Source organism: Ceratotherium simum, chromosome 30 (genome assembly GCF_057802395.1).
Source record: "Ceratotherium simum simum isolate JZ-2026a chromosome 30, ASM5780239v1, whole genome shotgun sequence".
Taxonomy (NCBI): Eukaryota; Metazoa; Chordata; class Mammalia; order Perissodactyla; family Rhinocerotidae; genus Ceratotherium; species Ceratotherium simum.
The window spans coordinates 32,642,287-32,662,411 of NC_141929.1; the positions used below are offsets into that span (position 1 = coordinate 32,642,287).

General features: G+C 46.5%; 1 protein-coding gene across 2 annotated transcripts in view; it reads right to left on the reverse strand.

Annotated features, from left to right (window-relative positions):
• The window catches only part of CHD9 (chromodomain helicase DNA binding protein 9), a 226,719-nt gene extending 207,584 nt beyond the window's left edge, over nucleotides 1-19,135 (reverse strand). Inside the window, exon 1 of one of the 2 annotated variants that reach the window (XM_087420261.1) lies at nucleotides 19,085-19,135. The gene's annotated coding sequence lies outside the window, so the exon portion shown is untranslated. Of the gene's footprint in view, nucleotides 1-1,160; nucleotides 1,245-19,084 lie in introns of those variants that run through there. The other variant, XM_087420262.1, reaches the window with a different exon arrangement.
• Nucleotides 19,136-20,125: the final 990 nt, after the last annotated feature.

Here is a 20,125-nt window from a genome sequence, read left to right on the forward strand (position 1 = left end):
CAGGCAGGGACGGGTACCAGGTGAGCCAGTCCTGTCCACTTCTAAGTCTTGCCCGGAGGCAGCACAGCCTGTGTATAACTGGACCCTGGCAGGGCCTCAGGGAGTCACTGAGCACACAGTGGAAAGCTCCCGCCACTGATTTCACATGCTGCTCGGTAGTTAAGAAAACACTGAATCTAGCACAGCAGGCTCTGGACCTTTTCATGGGCATCCTGAGAACTGCTGCCTGAACATCTGGGTCTGATAAAGGGAGACCCATGTGGGCTTCCCTGCCCCCTTACCCATAACTATTTCCGCACGTACCCTTGAAGCTCTGTGTGTGTGGCTGGTTTTTTCTTTTCTTTCCTCCCAAACATATGGATTCTCAGCTCCTATTTCAAACTCAAATGCTCCTCTGCTATAAACTCCCCAAAGCTCTCAATTTCCTTTTTCCATTGCTCATTCTTTCCTAAAGTGCATGAAAAAGCCTCTCTTAGCTCTGTTCCAATTCCCTTGTTTATGAAAGAAGGGCAAGGAGAACAGTGATTTCAATGATCAAGGTTAGGCAAGGCCTGATTCCTTCCTTAGAACACACCTCCATGACCTGAGAGATCAAAGCTTACCAGGTACAGGAATAAATCACAGGAAAGCCCTGACTCCCCCCAGACTCATCCTGCAGGAGGCCTGATACAGTGCCATCTGCTCCCTTTATCTGGCTGAAACGTCCTCTTTGAAAGTCACTAATGGAATAGAAAAAAGAAAAGTCATGGGCATGATTCCCAGAAGGTTACCACTGAAGTGGGAGTGTGTTATCTGGGAAGGGAGGAACAGGTCCTTGCCTGCTCCTTAGCCTGCGGCCTTGTATTTCTTCGTAATGGCAACTTACCCTTTAAAGGCAGAAAGAGCCCAGCCCTCAACACCGAAATACTGGACAAATCAGTATCAATGGGGGGCAGAGAGGAAAGGAGGTTTAATGCATCACCAAGGGCCTAGGGGACAGAAGGTCCTCACCCAGGCAGAGACCCTTAGGTGCCTTCAGGGGCCCAGCAGGCAACATAAATGGCCTGGAGGATAAGACGATACAAGGTAGCTGACATGGCTTTCAGCTTGGAGGAGCAAGGGGTGGTAACTGTGGGGACGGAGAAAGCAAGACCTCTAGGAAAAGGGCAGCAGCTACTCACCTCTGGCTGGTTATTGTGGAAGAATGTGAGCCTGGTGTTGTCAGATCTTCCGTTTTTCCAAAGAAGTGGAGATCTGGATTTTACATGAAGTCTCTCAATTGGGGAACTGACTTAAATGAAAAATATTGCAAAGGCTGATATTATGAGCTAAATAAAATCTGTCCAGCAGTCCAAGTTCACCTGAGCACCCCTGGTTTGCAACCCTGACCTAGGAAGTGGTTCCTCCACATCTGCAGTGCCCTCCACAGCGCACGGGGAAGAGACAGGAGGAGGTCAGACGAAGACACAGCACCAAAGGTCTTGCCCTGCACGCTAAGGAGGTAGGACTGTGCCCGGCTCATGAAACACTTTCAGGCTCTGTCATTTTATCACACTGTATCTGCTGCCAGGTGGGTCCTTACCAACAACTCTCCCACCCCCTTCAGAAATTCTCCTCCGCTCCAGGTCAGTTCACGTGGCCGGTTCAGAACTCTTTCTTTGGGTAAGGCAGGTCATCACTTCAGCCTCTGACCACATTCGAGTCATCCTTCAAAACAACTTAAAAATCCCCTGCCCACAGAAGAATCGAGTGACACCTTCCTTTCTCTCATCCTCGACAAAATCATGGCCAGTCACTCTGTGTACTTAAGGAACTCTTTTTTCCCCCAGAAAACATTCTGTGCTTCGAGGACAACTTCTGTTCCTCATGTCTATGACAGAGAAAAGAGGGAAACTGAGGCACAGAATTGGGAGCTATTTGGCAGGACTCCAAAGAGCTTGCAGAACCATGCACTAAGCTATTTTTAAAAGTTCAGGTGTCTTCCTGATTTGTACCTAATGAAGATAAGTAGAATTTCCCTACAGTGGGATGCTGCAATCATCTAGAGCACAGAGAGAGATGAGGAAAGATGTTAGGGAAAGGCGTGATCATCGAATCTCTTTCCCAGGCATTACCTTTACTCTGCCCTTTAGATTCTTTTATTCTTGCAATTGCCTATATACAGAGAATGAGAAAGATGAGTGGGAGGAGACGACAAGAGGAGACATTTCAGAGCAGGGGAAAGTGCGTTGCACAAGCGACCGCCTGCAGCAGGGTGTGTGCATGAGTCTCTGGGTGTGTATGTGTACGTATTTGCATGCTTAGTTTGTATGCAAGCCATTCTGGTAGAAGGAGAATTGTTGTTTCCATACTTCAGTAAATACAGCTCTCTCCTAAGAGAACCTTCGTGACTCTAGTCTCCCTTTCTCCCAACTCCCCAACACACTGCTATCCATTTAATCCATATAGATTTATTGAGCACCTTCTTGGTTTCTGGCACTGTGATATGCACTGAGATTACATCAATGGGCAAGGAAGACACAGTTCTAGTCCTCGGGGGCCCACAGTTTGGGAGGGAGGCAGACAAGAGCATGGGAAACTGTGGTTCAGTGGGTAAGCACTGGGGTAGGGGAAGTGAGCATGGAGAGGGCACGGGGCAGGAAGCTTGCCTGAAAGGCAGAGGGCAGGAGTTGGGGAATGCATTCTGGAAGAAGTGAGGTCTAAGCTGACATCTGAAGGATGAGTTGGAATTGGGCATGGAAAAGGGAAGGTGCGTGTATCAGGCAGAGGAAACAGCACGGGCAAAGATCTGGAGGCTGGATTCCCCCTAGCACTTGATGAAAGTCTGCTGTCTGAGCTAAGGCAAGTTCCATCCTGGGGAGGGTTTCAGGGGACTTCTGGAGCCAAGTATGGGACCAACATGGCAGTAGCCATAAGCCAAGGCTGAGAACCTTAAAAGGCATTGTTCTCAGATTTAAACTGCTCAGGTAAAAGCATTTAAAATGCTCTCTCATCCTTAGGGTACTCGACATATAGGATGGAGAACAAAGTGTTCAGGAGACACTCTGGACTACAGTCCCTCTTCCTGAAAAAGGACATAAACACTAAAGAGAAAGCATGGAACCTGAGACAAACTGACTTTTAAATCCCAATTTACAAAGGACAAAGGACATTCATACTTTTGCCCTCTCTCTCTCTTAAAGACACACGCGCACACACACACTTGCCTGGTGAGCTAGGCAGAGTAAGTGTCAGATTTTTTAACATTATTTTTTACAGAGGAGGAAACCGAGGCTCAAAGAGGAAAAGTATCCCAGGTTACTGGCTCATTTATTCATTCACTGACTCAACAAACATTAATTGAGCACCTGCTGTTGGCAGGCTTGTGCTAGGCGCTGCGGGTATCGTGTGATAACTCACATACTCCCTACTCATAGGAGCCAGGGTTCAAACCCAGTGCTTCTGAGTCCCATCCCACTGCCCTTTCCAATACACTGAGCTGCAGGCTAGATATGCTGTCTCTAGGACAGTGCTCCAGTGGGAGGGTGTTTACTGCCCCTCAGTCTTGGTCAGCGCTACCACCCCCCAAAACATACCATCAAAGAAAAAACAGCACAGTTGCTATGCAAATATATCTTCAAGGCAAGGTGCAGACCCCGATTTTCCCTGTAAGTCCCTCCCATACAGAAACTGTACCCGCTACAGGTTGTCCCTGGTTGTCTTTGAATCACTGGGAAATTTCCTATTCCACCTCCACCCCCTGTACTAGCCCAAAGCGAATGCTTTTAAACCCTCAACTTCTGCAAGTTTTCCCTCTAAACACCGTCTGATGGAAGCAGGGAAGGGATAAGGCTTCTTTCAAAGGAAAAGGGGGAAGACTGAGGGGGAGGAGAAAGCAGGGAGTAAGCAAAGGAAAAGGAGACAGCAGACCCACTTTGCCTTCTGCACAATTCCACTGTGAGCTAAATCTGGCCAAGGTCGGAGATGACTGGCAAACCCTGACCAGACAGACAGCCCTCAAAGATGCTTGGGAGAGGCTGGTGTATCTCCCCAGAGCCTGGCAATGTTATTTCCCGGGGCAAAGCAAGTCACAGAGGATAAAAGCTGATGACTGAATGTCTGGGGCAGGGTGGGAGGCCTTGCCAGGAGGTGGAGTGGAGTGTTGGAAAGGGAGGAGGGGTGGAGACTTGGCTGGCTGTGCACAGACAAATCTCTTCATTTTTCCAGACTGGAAAAAGCTGTTTGGGCTGTGCACATTTGCAGAGAGTCACGGTATTTACTATGCTTCCTGGCTCCACAGATTTCTTTTTGTCGTTTAGTCAAACGCAGCTTGTATTTTTCATAGTCAGAGCTAAACAGACCGTGGGGGCTCTTCCCCACGTTGTGTTCAAAACCACACCATGAGTGACTCAAAGAGTCCAGCTCACATGGGCAGCAGGAGCGGGTGGGGTAGCATGTTGTAGAGATAAAGGCCTGTGTGTAGACAAACAGTGTCTTCCCCTTGGAAGTATTTAATGACTCTCCTTATTCTCCCAACATACATTTTTTTTTTTTTGAGCAGCCATAAAAACAAACTGCTATCCTAGAAATTGATTCCTGCACCTTGCATGTGACTCTCAGTTATCCATGTTGATGGGGGTGTGGGGAGCGTACAGGGGAGTAGGATCATCAAAAAAAGTGGTTAGTGGGGGTGGGGGGAGGGCAAAAGCGGCAAAGGGGCACATACATATGGTGACAGATTAAAACCAGACTATTGGTGGTGAACACAATGCAGTCTATATAGAAGCTGAAATATAATAATGTACACCTGGAATTTACACAATGTTATAAGCCAATAGGACCTCGATAAAATAATTTAAAAAAAAAAAGGTTAATAAAAGCCCCTTCTTGCCAAAATGTGCCATTTCTAATTCTGGCCAGATGTCAGATTAGAAAGTTATCTGCTGGGCCACTGTGTGCTAAGATGTTAATTCAGTCCAACAAACATTAACTGAGCACTTATATGTGCAAGGTACAGTGCTAGAAGTGGAAACGTCCAAGCTAACCACAACTTAACATGCACTTTACATTTTTAAGAGAAAACTGCGTGTGAGCCCAATGGCATGCATAGCCAATTGTTTTAGGTGGAGTTTTAGCAGCAGGGATGGGCTAGGTCGGTAAAGAAAGTCTTTTTGGGGGTGGGAGAGGGGAGAGCTTTCCCAGGTCCCTCCACATCACAATCCTAGGCTCCTGCATGCGTGATGCCAGCCAAACCACCACACTGGGAGTGCAGTCATCAAATCTTGCTCAAGCAACCTCAGAGCCACGCTGCCCAGGAGTCGGAGTGTGGGAGCCTCATCTTCAGAGATGACATAATGGCATATTCAAGCAACCTCTGACATCTCCAGCCAGGGGAGTAAATAAACAGACACCCCTTGGGACACAGGTTAGCATCACTTGATACAATAGAATAGGGCCTCTAATCTCCTCCTCTTCTTGGGTTGGCAAAGCACAAAGTCACCTTGCATTAATTTTAAGAGAGACAAGACCCACACAGACTGCTCCTCAAACTTGCTTTTGAGCCAGGAGCCAAGGGGAGTTAGAAGGGTGGAGGCGGGCAGAGGGAAGTAGGGGAGGATCTTTAGGGGACCAGGGGAGTCGGGAGAGCTAACAATTCTGTACAGTCTGAGTTCACTATGCCAGATGTAGCTCAAGTTTTTTTTTCTTTTAAAAGACTATTATGGGTTTTATTTCCAAAGTGGAAATGCAGGGATGGAAAAACGAGTTTCAGTTGCTATGGAAATAGGAGTTGGCTGGGGCCTGCAGGAGCAGCAGCTGGAGAAGAACAAGTGGCCAGGAACCTGGCCCTGTGACAGAGGGAGCTTCCGGCTGGGGATAAGACAACAACAGGCTTCAGCAGGGAGGAGGAGGAGGAGGAGGACAGACGAGAGGCAAGGAGACAGAGACTGCGTCTCCAGACACTGCAGCCTGTGAATTCTGCAGACATCTGCGGTGACACAGAAGAGGGGGGAGGTGTGTCTGTGTTGCATGTACAGCACCACAGACCAAAAAAACGAGAAGCAAAATAAATCCAACGCCTGAAAAAGAACAGAGTTTCGCCAGCGACCCTGAGGTCAAGAAAGCCCTAAGACAGTTGAATGACAGAAGAGGAGAGGCCTGCCATTTAGAAGCCTCACAAGGGGTTGGGGGAGATGCCTGGGCAGGGACCGGCCCTCACACTGTGCTCCTTCACCTTTTGTCCTCAGACAACTCCTCAAATTGAAACTGATGTGGGCCAGAAACACAGCTAACAAAATCCCCGCAGGGTTATTAGCAAGACTGTGGGGGTGGGCAAAGCTGGCTGTTCTATTTCATCTGCACCTCTGGGTGACTGTTTCTGTTCCAGATAGAAAGTCTCCATGACCCTAGAGTCTGAGGTCTTCTAGCCTGAGGCTTCGAAGGGGTCTGAATGTTCTCAGAATCACATTCTGGGGAGATGCTTTGATTAGGCCTATGATGACCTCAGGCCTTCGGTGGATCCCTCAGCAGGGCCCACCTGAGGGAATATCATCCTATTCCCACTCTGACCCCTGTAAGGAGAACCACCCAGACCCCTCCCTCCCATCATAGTGAGGATGAGTGGACAGGGGGACCTCACATTCATGAAGGGACTCGATGTTAGGCTTTTGACACTATATAATCCTATCATTGTCTATATATGCCATCCCTGAGAAACACTGAGAGGATCACACAGTTTAAATTGACCACCATTCTGGCATCTTGTTTTGTATTTCTTCATTTTTTAATATATCAGGAGCCTCAAAAAGTGGAAGTGAGCATCAAAAAAAAAAGAATAAAATACTTAGGAATAAATTTAACCAAGGAGGCCGGCTCCGTGGCTTAGCGGTTAGGTGCGCGCACTCTGATGCTGGCGGCACGGGTTCGGATCCCGGGCACGCCCCAAGGCACCACTTCTCCGTCCAACCCGAGGCCGAGTCCCACGTACAGCAACTAGAAGGATGTGAACCTACGACATACAACTATCTACTGGGGCTTTGGGGGGAAAAAATGAATAAATAAAATCTTTAAAAAAAAAAAAATTAAAAAAAAAAATTTAACCAAGGAGGTGGAAGACTTGTACACTGAAAACTACAAATCATTGCTGAAAGAAATTAAAGAAGATACATATAAAAAGAAAGACATCCCATGTTCATGGATTGGAAGACACTATTAAGATGTCAATACTACTCAAAGCAATCTACAGATTCAATGCAATCTCTATCAAAATCCCAATGACATTTTTTGCAGAAATAGAAAAATCCATACTAACTTCCACATAGAATCTCAAAGAACCGCAAATAGCCAAAACACTCTTGAAAAAGAAGAGTAACACTGGAAGACTCAACTTTTCTGATTACAAAACTTACTACAAAGATACAGTAATCAAAACAGTGTGCTACTGGTATACAGACAGACATATAGACTAACAGAGTAAAATAGAGAGCCTAGAGATAAACCCTCACAAAAATGGTCAAATGATTTTTGACAAGGTGTCCAAAACCATTCAATGGGGAAAGGACAGTCTTTTCAACAAATGGTGCTGGGAAAACTGACTATCCACAAGCAAAAGAATGAAGCTGGATCCTTACTTTATACTATATACAAAAATTACCTAAAATGGATCAAAGACCTAAACATAAGATCTAAAACTATAAACTCTTATGAGAAAACATATAAGAAAAGCCTCATGACATTGGATTTGGCAATGATTTCTTGGACATGATACCAAAAGCACAGGCAACAAAAGAAAAAACAGATAAACTGAACTTTATCAAAATTAAAAACTTCTGTGTATCAAAGGACACTATCAACAGAGTGAAAAAGCAGAATGGGAGAAAATATTTGCAAATCATGTATTTGATAAGGGATTAATATCCAGAATATATAAAGAACTCTTGCAACTTAACAGTAAACAAACAACTCAACCTGATTCAAAAATGGGCAAAGGACTTGAATAGATAATTCTCCAAAGAAGATATACAAATAACCATCAAGCACACGAAAAGATGCTTAATGTCACTAATCATTAGGAAAATGCAAATCAAAACCACAATGAGATCCTATTAGAAGGCTATTATCAAAAAAACAAAAAAACCAGAAAATAAGTGTTGGCAAGGATGTGGGGAAACAGGAACCTTTGTGCATTGCTGGTGGGAATGTAAAACGGTGCAGCCACTGGAAAAAGGTATGGCAATTCCTCAAAAAATAAAATATAGAATTACTTTATGATTCACCAATTCCACTCAGGGTATATACCCAAAAGAATTGAAAGCAGGAATATTTGTACACCCAAGTTCATAGCAGTATTATTTACAACAGCCAAAAGATGGAAGCAACCCAAGTGTCCCCTGACAGATGAATGGATAAACCAAATGCTGTGTACGTATACAATAGAATATTATTCAGCCTTAAAAAGGAAGGAAATTCTGACATATGCTACAACATGGATGAATCTTAAAGACATTACACTAAGTGAAATAAGACAGTCACAAAAGGACAAATATTGTATGATATTCCACGTATGTAAGGTACCTGAACAGTCAAAATCATAAGACAGAAAGTAGAATGGTGTTTGTTAGAGGCTGGAGGAAGGAGGAAATGGGGAGGAAATTAAAATTAATTAAACAATTAAATCCACTGTTTAATGAGTATGGAGTTTCGTTTATTTAGGAAAATGAAAAAGTTCTGGAGATGGATGGTGGTGATGGTTGTTTGTACAACAACGTAAATGTACTTAATGCCACTGAACTGTGCATTTAAAAATGGTTAAAATGGTAAATTTTATGTCCTGTATATTTTACCATACTTAAAAAAATATCTATATCTATATATATATATGAAAGTAGCATATAGTGACCTAGCATCAGCCTTCCGAACTCTGAGAAGTTCGGCCCTCAGAGGCTGTCCAGTTAGGCCCAGTCAGCACCCAGGATATGGCCTTTCCCCTACTTCCTTTGTCTTGTCAAAACTTACGGCAGGTGCAAACAAGACCACAGACTGGTGTGGGGCGCCCCATGTGTGCGGGCAGGATAGAAAGATGAATAAGGATGAGGATTGCTGGGGGAGGACACCGTCCCTTGCTCTGACACAGGATCTGAAGTGATAAGGCTGGAAGGCAGGAGTGGGCATAGCGGGGGCTCTGCAGTTCAGAGGAGGAGGGGGACTTCTCGCCTGGCTGTCAGGCGGTGACACAGAGGAAGTGGGGTTTAAGGGGCGCTTGAGGGAATGAGGATGTGCAGATGTATGAACTGGTGGAGGGCATTTTACGTGGGTCGTCTGTTTGGCTGGAGAATGGTGTGACTGCAAGGCAGAAGCTGGGAGAGAACGCTGGGTCGGCAGGAGAGAGGAGGTGACCAGGGAGAAGGTGACACAGTGCAGGCACATCTGCCACACAGGTCTGTCATCTTGGAAGGTGAGCATTGTAGAGGCATACTCGGCCTTGATTTGTAAACTTCTGGAGCCAGATCCAGAAGGAACTTGAATGCCAAACTAACAATAATCACAACTTCTATTTACAGAGGACTTACCATGTGCATCTTAATAACCCTCAGCGGTAGGTAGAAATATTGGCTCCATTTTCAGCTGAGAAAACTGAGGCCCAAGTAGTCAAACCACTGGCCTGGGGCACACATATGGCCAGTACGTGGCAGAGCTGGGGTACGAGCCTACGTGGGTCTCTAACTCTAATACATATAAGAAATGCCTCAGGAGCTGGTTTAAAGACAAATTCCATTCCTAGTGGCCAAACTGAACAACAAAACAAATAAAATAGTATTGGATTACAACCCAGAGTATAAAATAAAATCCATGAGTCCATACCATCATAAATAAAAAGAAAAATTAACAAATAGGAGAGAAGAGGCAAATCTCCCATGCAGAAGAATTCCAAATAAATTATGTAGACACACTACCCTACAGGAGGGGAAATAGATCACCCCACTCCTTAAGGCTGGGCTGCTGCACTTAGTGACTTCCTTCCAAGAGTACAGTAGGGAACGGGGGAAACAGAGTAACTGTACAGTGGAGAAGCCTGACAAACACTCCCTCAGTCACGTGATCCAGGTCAGTATCAACAGTGGTTAAGTCGTGCTGACATTAGGTAGGCTTGATATGATGTGATGAAAATAGCACTTTACTTCTGTGGTCTTCCTCTCCAAAACCCATAACCCCAGTCCAATCATGAGAAAAATAGCAGACAATTCCAATAGAGGGGTATTCAATATACTCATCAAAACTGTCAAGGTTAATAATATATAAAGAACTCACACAACTGAACAACAAAAAAACAAACAACCCAATCAAAAAATGGGCAGAGCAAATGAACAGACACTTCTCCAAAGAAGATATACAGATGGCCAATAGGCACATGAAAAGATGTTCAACATCACTAATCATCAGGGAAATGCAAATCAAAACAACACTAAGATATCACCTCACGCCCGTTAGAATGGCTATAATCACCAAGACAAAAAACAACAAATGTTGGAGAGGATGTGGAGAAACAGAAACCCTCATACACAGCTGGTGGGAATGCAATCTGGTGCAGCCTCTATGGAAAACGGTGTGGAGGTTCCTCAAAGAATTAAAAATAGAGATGCCCTATGACCCAGCCATCCCACTACTGGGAATCTATCCAACGAACCTGAAATTAACAATCCAAAGAGGCTTATGCACCCCTATGTTCATTGCAGCATTATTCACTATAGCCAAGAAGTGGAAGCAACCTAATTGTCCCTCGACTGACCATTGGATTAAGAAAATGTGGTATATATATACAATGGAATACTACTCAGCCATAAAAAAAGACAAAATTGTCCCATTTGCAACAACATGGATGGGCCTGGAGGGTTTTATGTTAAGTGAAGTAAGCCAGAAGGAGAAAGACAAACACTGTATGATCTCACTCATATGTGGAATATAAACCAACACATGGACAGAGAAAACTGTATTGTGGTTACCAGGGGCAATGGGGGTGGGAGGTGGGCACAAGGGGTGAAGGGAGTCATATATATGGTGATGGACAAACAAAAATGTACAACCCAAAATTTCACAATGTTAAAAACTATTAAAACATCAATAAAAAAAAAAAACTGTCAAGGTTATCAAAAACAAGGAAATCCTGGGGCTAGCCCAGTGGCATAGTGGTTAAGTTTGTGCGCTCCGTTTCGGTGGCCCAGGGTTCACAGGTTTGGAGCCCGGGTGTGGACCAAGGGATCATCAAGCCATGCTGTGGCGGCATACCATGTGAAAAATAGAGGAGATGGGCACAGATGTTAGCTCGGGACCAATCTTCCTCACCAAAAAATGAGAACAACAACAACAACAAAAAACCAAGGAAATCCTGATAGACTGTCACAGCCCGTAGGAGCCTAAGGAGACATGACAACTAAACGTAATGTGGTATCCTGGATGGGATTCTGGAACAGAGAAAGGACATTAGGTAAACACTAAGGGAATCTGAATAAACTGCGAACTTTAATTACTAATAATGTATCAATATTGGTTTGTTAATTATAACAAATATCCTATGGTAATAATATGTTAATAACAGGAGAGACTGGGTGTGAGGTATATGGGAACTCTCTGTACCACTGTCTCAATTTTCCTGTAAATCTAAACTGTTCTAAACAAAATAAAGTCTGGGGGCCGGCCCCATGGCTTAGCGGTTAAGTGCGTGTGCTCCGCTGCTCGCCGCACGGGTTCGGATCCCGGGCGCGCACCGATGCACTGCTTGTCCGGCCATGCTGAGGCCGCGTCCCACATACAGTAACTAGAAGGATGTGCAACTATGACATACAACTATCTACTGGGGCTTTGGGGAAAAAAAGGGGAAAAAACAGGAGGAGGATTGGCAATAGATGTTAGCTCAGGGCCGGTCTTCCTCCGCCAAAAAGAGGAGGATTGGCATGGATGTTAGCTCAGGGCTGATCTTCCTCACACAAAAAAATAAAAAATAATAAAGTCTATTAAAAGCAAACAAATTCCTGGGTTGAGCCTCAGAACCCCCAGCCCTCTGGTACGCATTTGCACAGAGTTGTGAATGAAGCAGGCCCCACTCCCTGCCTGTTGACGGACTGAAGAAAAGCTGCAGATCCAGAAACATCTAGGGGGAGGGAAAGAGCTCACACCAAGGCCACTGCATGCCTCTCCTCCATCCGACTCCCTGAGGTTAGAGACTGTGCCTCTCTCATTAGACTGGCAGCCTTCCTAGTGTGAGAACTGGATGTCTCCTCTCAAACTGGGCAGCCCCTGAGGGCAGGGCCCACTTTTCCTCTCGAGGAGCTCAAGGGGGCCTCTCTCAGTGGCCCAGGTGCCACAGATTCTCTATATGCATGTTATCTTTCTTTTCAGTAAGTCAAGGCTCTTTATATGGGTGGGAAGAAAGGCCATGTACAAAATGTACATTTTTTAAGGCTGGCAAAGGTCTGCTTGCTCCAAAATAATAAGAATCCTAGCTCTTCAGTGAAGTATCACCAATGCTCATAAGCAACAAACTCAATGATTTGTTGGGTTTAGTGCCTTAAGCTTCCTCTCCAGCCCCATCACTCTCCAGCACCCCTGTACCCAAGGCCCCAGGCACAGCCAAGTGGTAAGGGTAATAACAGTTTAAAATTGTGAGGCTGCCAATTCTATAAACAGAACAACCCCCAAAATCCCAGCCAACTGCTTCTTGGTTGCAAGAAGTTGTTACTGGGAGGTACACAGCAAGTCACCCCAAAATGTGGGGAGAGTATATCGGTAAAATGCACACACAACGTCTGTGCTCACTGATCTGCAAAAATTCTTAAGGACAGGACAGGATGTGCCTCTGGACAAAGCAGGAAGAGCAAGGCCTGGAAATCAAATCAAGACTTGACAACGAAAAAACAAAAGGCCCACTGTATCGACATAAGCTGAAGGAATATTAGGCAGAGAAAAATGGTGATGTGTGAGGAGCTCAGAAAAAGCACGAAAGAGCAAGTCTTTGCGAGGCCATTTTTCTCCCACGTTGTCCAGGGTAGTGGGAACTCTGGAAACCCTTGAGCATTACAGGCAGCTCAGAGGGCTGGCCAGAGCTTCGCGGAATATGCTTTTGATACAGATCTTAAGGTTGGTCCAGGGAGCAGGAGGAAGGCAGAGGTGCGGTGATTGATTAGTTATGTCTACCGTGAGCACAGGGATGGGGAATCAGACCAGCAGTGCTGCCATTCTGGACCCTTGTATCCCTCAGAGGATACAAATATCTTAGGCCATCCTGGCTAATAAAATCACTCCTCTTGCTCGCCTTATTTGGATTCCATGAATACCAACCCTCTAACTGGAATTTGGCTTCCCAGGTGGACTTTCCTACAGGGGAAAGAATGTGCTGACAAGCTGACACAGAGTTTTCAGGCTGCTTTGCAGTGCTTGTCCTATTGTGATTTAATATATTTGTGGTCTGGCTTTCTCACCAGGCTCCTGTGAATTTGGTTAGTCTGTCCTTTCAGCCTGATTAGCTCCACGTGCACTAAAGGAGCCCTATCTCCGGCCCGCCAAGAATGAGCATCAGAAGTCTCCAGCGCCCTGTGACGCTGGCTCCGAGGGGCTCTCTCTGAGTGACCAGACTGCCTCCTGACATCATTCTCTAGCTGCCCTTTGCCATGTCAATCGCCCCAACCACAGCCATCTACCCTGAGCCCAGAATCAGCTGTGTGAGGCCTGCAAAAAAAGTGCTACAACAACAAAAATAACTTTACAAGTTCAGTTGAATAACAAAGAATAAGAAAGAGGCCCTGTGCTTGGGGGAAGATGCCAAGAACACACGATGGAGAATAGGCAGAAGGAATTGGCAGTGTTTAATCTAGGGCAGGGAAGACCCAGGAAGGCCAACCAGTTCCCTGTCATCAAATATCTGAAGGACCTTAGTGATGCAAAGGGGACAGATTTGTTCCCTGGGGCTCCAGAAGAAACTATGACAACCAAGGGGCGGCAGAGGCAGGGTGACAGACTTTGGCTAGATAAAAAAGAGGAAACTTGGGGCTGGCCCTGTGGGGTAGCGGTTAAGTGCTCCCGCGCCACTGCGGCAGCCTGGGTTCGGATCCAGGGAGTGCACCGACGCACCGCTTGTCAGGCCATGCTGTGGCGGCGTCCCATATAAAGTGGAGGAAGACGGGCACAGATGTTAGCCCAGGGCCAGCCTTCTTCAGCAAAAAAGAGGAGGATTGGCATCGGATGTTAGCTCAGGGCTGATCTTCCTCACAAAAATAAATAAATAAATAAAAGAGGAACCTTTTAAGGCAGATTTCCTTTAACATCAGTAATTCAAATATCTTCATTTCTTTTTTTGTTTGTTTGTCAAATTTGTGAAAAGCAGTGTAATCGTGCGATGAAGAACACAAACTCTGGAGCAGGACCACTTGGGTTCATTTTCTAGTTTGTCACTTGCCAGCTATATAACTGGGCAAGTTACTTAACTTCTCCATGCCTGTTTTCTCAGCTAATAATAGTACCTACCTCAAATAGTCCTTAACCCATGTGATTGTGGTGAGGATTAATTAAAATATACATGAAAAGTGCTTAGAATAGCACCCAGCACATACTAAGTGCTCCAGAAGTGGTGGTGACTATTATTTTTTCTCATATTTGCTGACCGCCTATAGTATTATTTAATATTTTTCTTTAAGTAGACACATTATTTATATAAATTTATTTTAAAGGAACCTTTATATCACTACTGTAAATGCAAAGGCAGAAACACTTGCCATGTAGAGGTGGAAACTATAAAAATAAACATAAAACAAAACAATGTTACTAAATTTTAGCTAGCTACTGTTGCCTGTTCAATGCCCTGGATTTGAGGACTGCTATCTTTTCCATAAAAAGGGAGATGAGCAAGTGTTACAAGAACATTCTAGTACTTCATGGAGAGTTCTTTTGTTGACTGTAGTCAGAAGGAAGAGTCCGGCAAGTTCAAGGAAGTGAAAGGTCACTGGGCTGGACTCCTGCTCTGGGGAGAGAGAGCAGCAGAGTGCTGGAGAGGGAGGCAGGGCAGCAGCCAAGAGAGGGCTTAAAAAGGGAATCTGTACCTTTCCTAGTCTGAGATGTCATACTAGGCCCCCAGTGGTATGAGTAGCACACTTGAGAAACACTTTGTAGCCCACCTGTACTCGTCAGCATCCCCCGGAGGTCACCTGCAGACAGTTCCCAGCTGCCCTGGCTGCCTCTCCCTTCTTTCTGCACTGCAGACAGTGTGCAGAGGTGCCAGGATGGGGAAGGGCTCAGGAGCAACCCTCCACCAATGAGGGGCAAGAGGTAGGGAAATACCCCAGCTTCCTAGCCTCTTTGTGAGACACTTCTGAGATGTGCTTCATACGATCTCTCCAAGGGTCCCCAGAGGGACTGAGCCCATAGCCCCAGTGGTAACTCACTCATCAGCACATCCTTTATTGGCTCTCCTCCCTTCCCCGGTCCACTTCACTCTCATCGGGCTTTCTGGAATCACCTCCCAAATAAATTCCTGGCACCCAAATCCTTGTCTCATGATCTGCTTTTGGGGAAACCCCAACTATGACACAGTTTAAACTTCTGACAATGGAATGAGCTGTCCAGTGAGTAAGCTCCATTTTACTGGGGGCGACAATGGCTGAGAATGTTCAACAGAGATTCACGGGTCAGGTAAGGATTCAACTAGATGGACATGTAGTATCCTTCGGACCCTTAAGTCCCATGATTCTGCATCAAGAGTCAGCAAACTACAGCCCACGGGCCACAGCTTGCCCACCGCCTGTTTTTGTACAGTCTGTGAGCTAAGAATGGTCTTTACCTTTTTAAACCGTTGCAAAAAAAAACAGAAAAAGAATAACATTTTGTGACCCATAAAAATTATATGAAATCCAAATTTCAATGTCCATAAATAAAGTTTAAACACAGCTACACTCATTCATGTCCATACTGTCTATGGCTGTTTTTACTCTACAATGGCAGGCTTGAGCAGCTGCAACTGAAACCACATGGTTCACAAAGCTCCAAATATTTACTATCTGGCCCTTTACAGAAAAAGGGTTGCTGACCCCTGTTCAAGATCATTGTCCTGCAGGGACAAGAGGCAGACTGAGACCTGGGTGCCCTGCGGATGGGGAGGCTCAGTGTCAGAACTAGGATTTAGGGGGTAGTTTGCATCAGATCTTCACATCTCCTTTTTCCAAGCCTTTGTGATCACCTCACTCCTCCATCTGCCCTCTGCAGGTATCTAGGACTCTTTCAGTAAGGCATTAATGTTTTCATACCAGGAATATTTTTATTTTCAAAAAGACATGAGAATGTTTCTTCTCCACACTCTGCCACCTGTCCCAGGTGGTTCCATCCATGCTTGCTGGCTTCTGTAGACCCTTAGTTACCGATTCCGCCTCAACCCAAACCGAACCTTGAGCCCAGGACCATGTCCTGAGATCTCCGATCAATACTCAAACATCTGTTCAACATTAGATTAAGATGGTGTGTGGGGGGTGGATTTTGCTGCTTACTAGCAGTGTAACTTTGAGCAAGTCATTTACCGCATGGGGCATCAATTTCATCATCTGTCCAAGGCGGAAACGATCCTGCCTAGCCTGCCAGGATTACTGTGCTGATTGGATGAAATGAGAGCTGCACAAAAACAGAGCCACCTGGCCCCAGCTGCCCTCTCCAGTGTGTTATTGTACTATTGCTCCTCTGTTCCCTGTGACCACCACACTCCCTGTACTCTGGCTCTCCTCGAGTTCCCTGACCTTGCCAAGCTTTTGGCTACCTCTGGGCCTTTCCACATGCTGCTTTTTCTTCCTGAAACACTTTTTCCTCATCCCACCTCCTGCCTGGGTGCTTCTCAGCCTTTCTGAACCCCAGTCCAAGGCAGACCCTTTCTGTATGCCTTTCCATCTTTGTGCTTGATTCTTTCATTGCATGTAATGTCTAATTACAGTCGATTCTCCTTATTTGTGGCAGTTATGTTCTGTAAAGCTACCATGAACACAGAATTAGCAAATACTGAACCATTGCTCCTAAGGGAAAAACCTAAGGTTAGGTTTCCATGAGTCTCCAGTCACATTTTCATCAACAGATCAATACCTAACCTTGTTTTATGTGTGTTTCTGTTTAAAGACACCTTATTTAATATATCCTGTTGATTCATTCACACTGAACTCACAGCCAACACCACTACAACTCACACCTGAACAAAGCTCATCTAACACACATTTTCTCTCTAAGGGACATCGCAGCCTTCTTGTGCTTAGGAACAGCAGGCAGCCTTCAGCAGTATGCTAGGGAGTGATTTTAAACAGTGAAATCACCAATAAAAAGCACAAAAATGTGAAAAACGTGGCACTAAACAGATCACAAAAAGGACCCCTGTTTACAGTATAAGAGGTGAAACAAGAAGGCAAAGTGTCACACTGTTTTGACCTCAGCTGGGAACGTGCATGTTGGGCTACTCAAATTTTTTGCCACTCTGCACATGTCCATGAATGACTGTGACAGTGCTATGGATATCGATTTGGGGGTTACAAATATGTTTCAGCAAGTAGGAGAATTCGTAAACACAGAATCTGCAAATGAGGATCACTGTACTTTCTTCTCATTTCTCCATTCACTAGAGTGTGAGCTCACTGAGGCTGGTTTACCTCTGTCTTCTCACCATTTTATCTCCAGCAGCTGGAAGACTGCCCAGCACACAGTAGGCTCTCAATGACAAATATATTTTGAAGGAGTCAATGCAGTGAAAGTGTTCCATTTGCAGCAATGACAGCTAGTGTTTGTGGAGAACGCACCCCAAGCTGCCCTGTGCTAAGTGTTCTATGTTCCTCACCCAACAAGGGAAACAGCAGGTGATCGCACTTTTGCAAATGGGCTCCGCAGTCAGACAGCCTGGGTTCAAATATGGGATCTGCCTCTCATTCATTATATTACCCTGAGCAAGTTCCCTGGCCTCTCTGAGCCCCAGCCTCGTCAGCTATCAAATGGGGGTAATTACAGCTCTACCTGGCGGATAATGGTGAGGAGACAACGCGATAATGCAGAGAGCATTTAGCACAGTGCCTGGCCCAAGTACGTCCTTAGAAAACATTACTGATTATAATGGCAATTCTACGAGTGTTATACGATCGTACCCATTTTGCAGATGAGGAAACTGAGGCTAGAGGTGGTTTCACGGGTTCTCGAGGGTCACACATAAGGAAAGGCTGGCTCTGGCGACTCCAGGCCCATGCTGGTAACCACTTTGTTGTTATACAAATATAAGGGGTCATATTTATTAGTTATAAGGGCTCTTATTCTGCCTGCTCAGCTACATTTACCAAAATGATGAGGGCAGCTCCAGTCCGTCCTCAGACTTTCTGTGGGATCGGAGTAAGAGGAACACCCCCTTCTCCGTCTTCTCTCATATTCCACATCAGCGTCTCTGTTCCCTGCCCACTTTCAGGGTCAACGCTTTCAGAACCACCCCCATTGGGAGGGAGGGTGTTGGTTTGTTATCTGGGGTCTGCCAGCTCAGAGGCACGTTAAAGCAGCAGGAGAAGGGGAAGAATCAGCATTCTGGGCTGCAACAAACGCCCTCAGGTTTTCTCTAACCCTTCGGGAATAAGGGTCCTCAGACCTGGCTGCTAGCTGGACTCTCCCAGGAAGCTTTCCTATATCCAGATATCCAGGCCCCAACCCAGACACTTACATCTGAGTCTCTGGGGTGCGGAACTGGGGCATCAGCATTTTTTTAATGCTCCCCAAGAGATTCCAATGTGCAGCCAAGTTTGAGAAATGGGGCTCTGGATCTTCTCTGCGCTCAGCTCCAACGCTGAAGTCGCTCTGGGCAATAGTAACTCTTGTTTCCTTTTAGGACTCGCTGTTAGGGGATTTGGGCGTGCTTTCCAGGGGCACAGGCTAAGGCAGCATGTCTGTGTGCAGCGACCTGGTGTTCTGCTCTGCCCCTAGGCCCGGCCCGGAGACTGCGGGTCTCCGGGTCCCCTTAGGCAACAACACGTGTGGCCGCTCCGATTGATCTGCTTATCCCCGTAGACCGCACGCAGGGCGCGGCGGCCGCCACGCTGCCCACCCCAACCACAGAGGCGCGAGGAACAGGCCCGGGGCTCAGGAAGCCTACCTTGGCTGCGGCGCTGCCCTCCAGTCCCCGGGATCCTGGGGCTCAGGTTCGGTCTGTCGCCGGCTCCGCCGTACCTTCCTCTGCGCCCAGGAGGCGCCGCTAGAGCGCAGGCGCCACCTAGTGGGCGCGGGGCGGCCGCGCGGGGACCCGGCTGGGCGGTGGGAGCGCAGCCCGGGCGGAAATGCAGCCTGGGCTTCCCACGTGGGCGGTTTCCAACGCGCTGCGAACCCCGGGCGCAGATCCGGGCTGGGTGGGCCCACCTTCGCTCCCTAGAGGGCGCTGGGAACTGCGCTTGCTGAACTTTCTCTTGGGGGCACGGAGGGGCAGCCAGGCCCTGGCTCCTGGCCTGGGATCCATGCTGGGATTTTCCTGGCTGGACTCAGAGATCTTTCTTTTCATCCAAAAGCTTTCAGTACACCCCAATTTGGCAGAGCCTCTTGTTAAAATATGCTGGGAGCATCAGAAGATGCAGGGGACTGGGCTTCTCTCAAGCCTAGGGAGGCCTTTCCCCTACCAGCAACCGTTTATTATTGACACCCCTCCCATCCTGCCCCCGCTTGCCCTCCTACCCTGTTCCCTCTAGTCTCTTTGGTCGAACTTGATGAAAACACCCAGTTTGCGTCAGACCCGGTGTAGAGTTGGGAGACACAGTCAGGTCCCTTAGGAGTTGGCAACCCGGGTAATCTTTCTCACCGGGGTGCCATTGACATTTCTTTGGTGGGGGCTGTCCTGGCCCTGCAGGACATTTAGGGGCCCTGACTCCCTGGCACTAATGCCAGTAGCCACCCCTTAGTCATTTTCAGGGGGGAGAGGGGGGCGGTGGGGTGTGCAGAACTGCCCTAGGCTGAGAACCTATTAGCTGACAATTAAGATCTGGTGACACTTAATGAAGTGCAAAGTCCAGGGGAGTCCCATTGTCAGGCTTTTTGAGAGCAGTGGGAACCCTCAGCCACCTCCCTTTCCTGAGGCTTCCAGTATCTATTAATTTTTTTACAAAGACGTGCCAAAACAGGGTTACCAAAATGATGGACTATTTAAAGT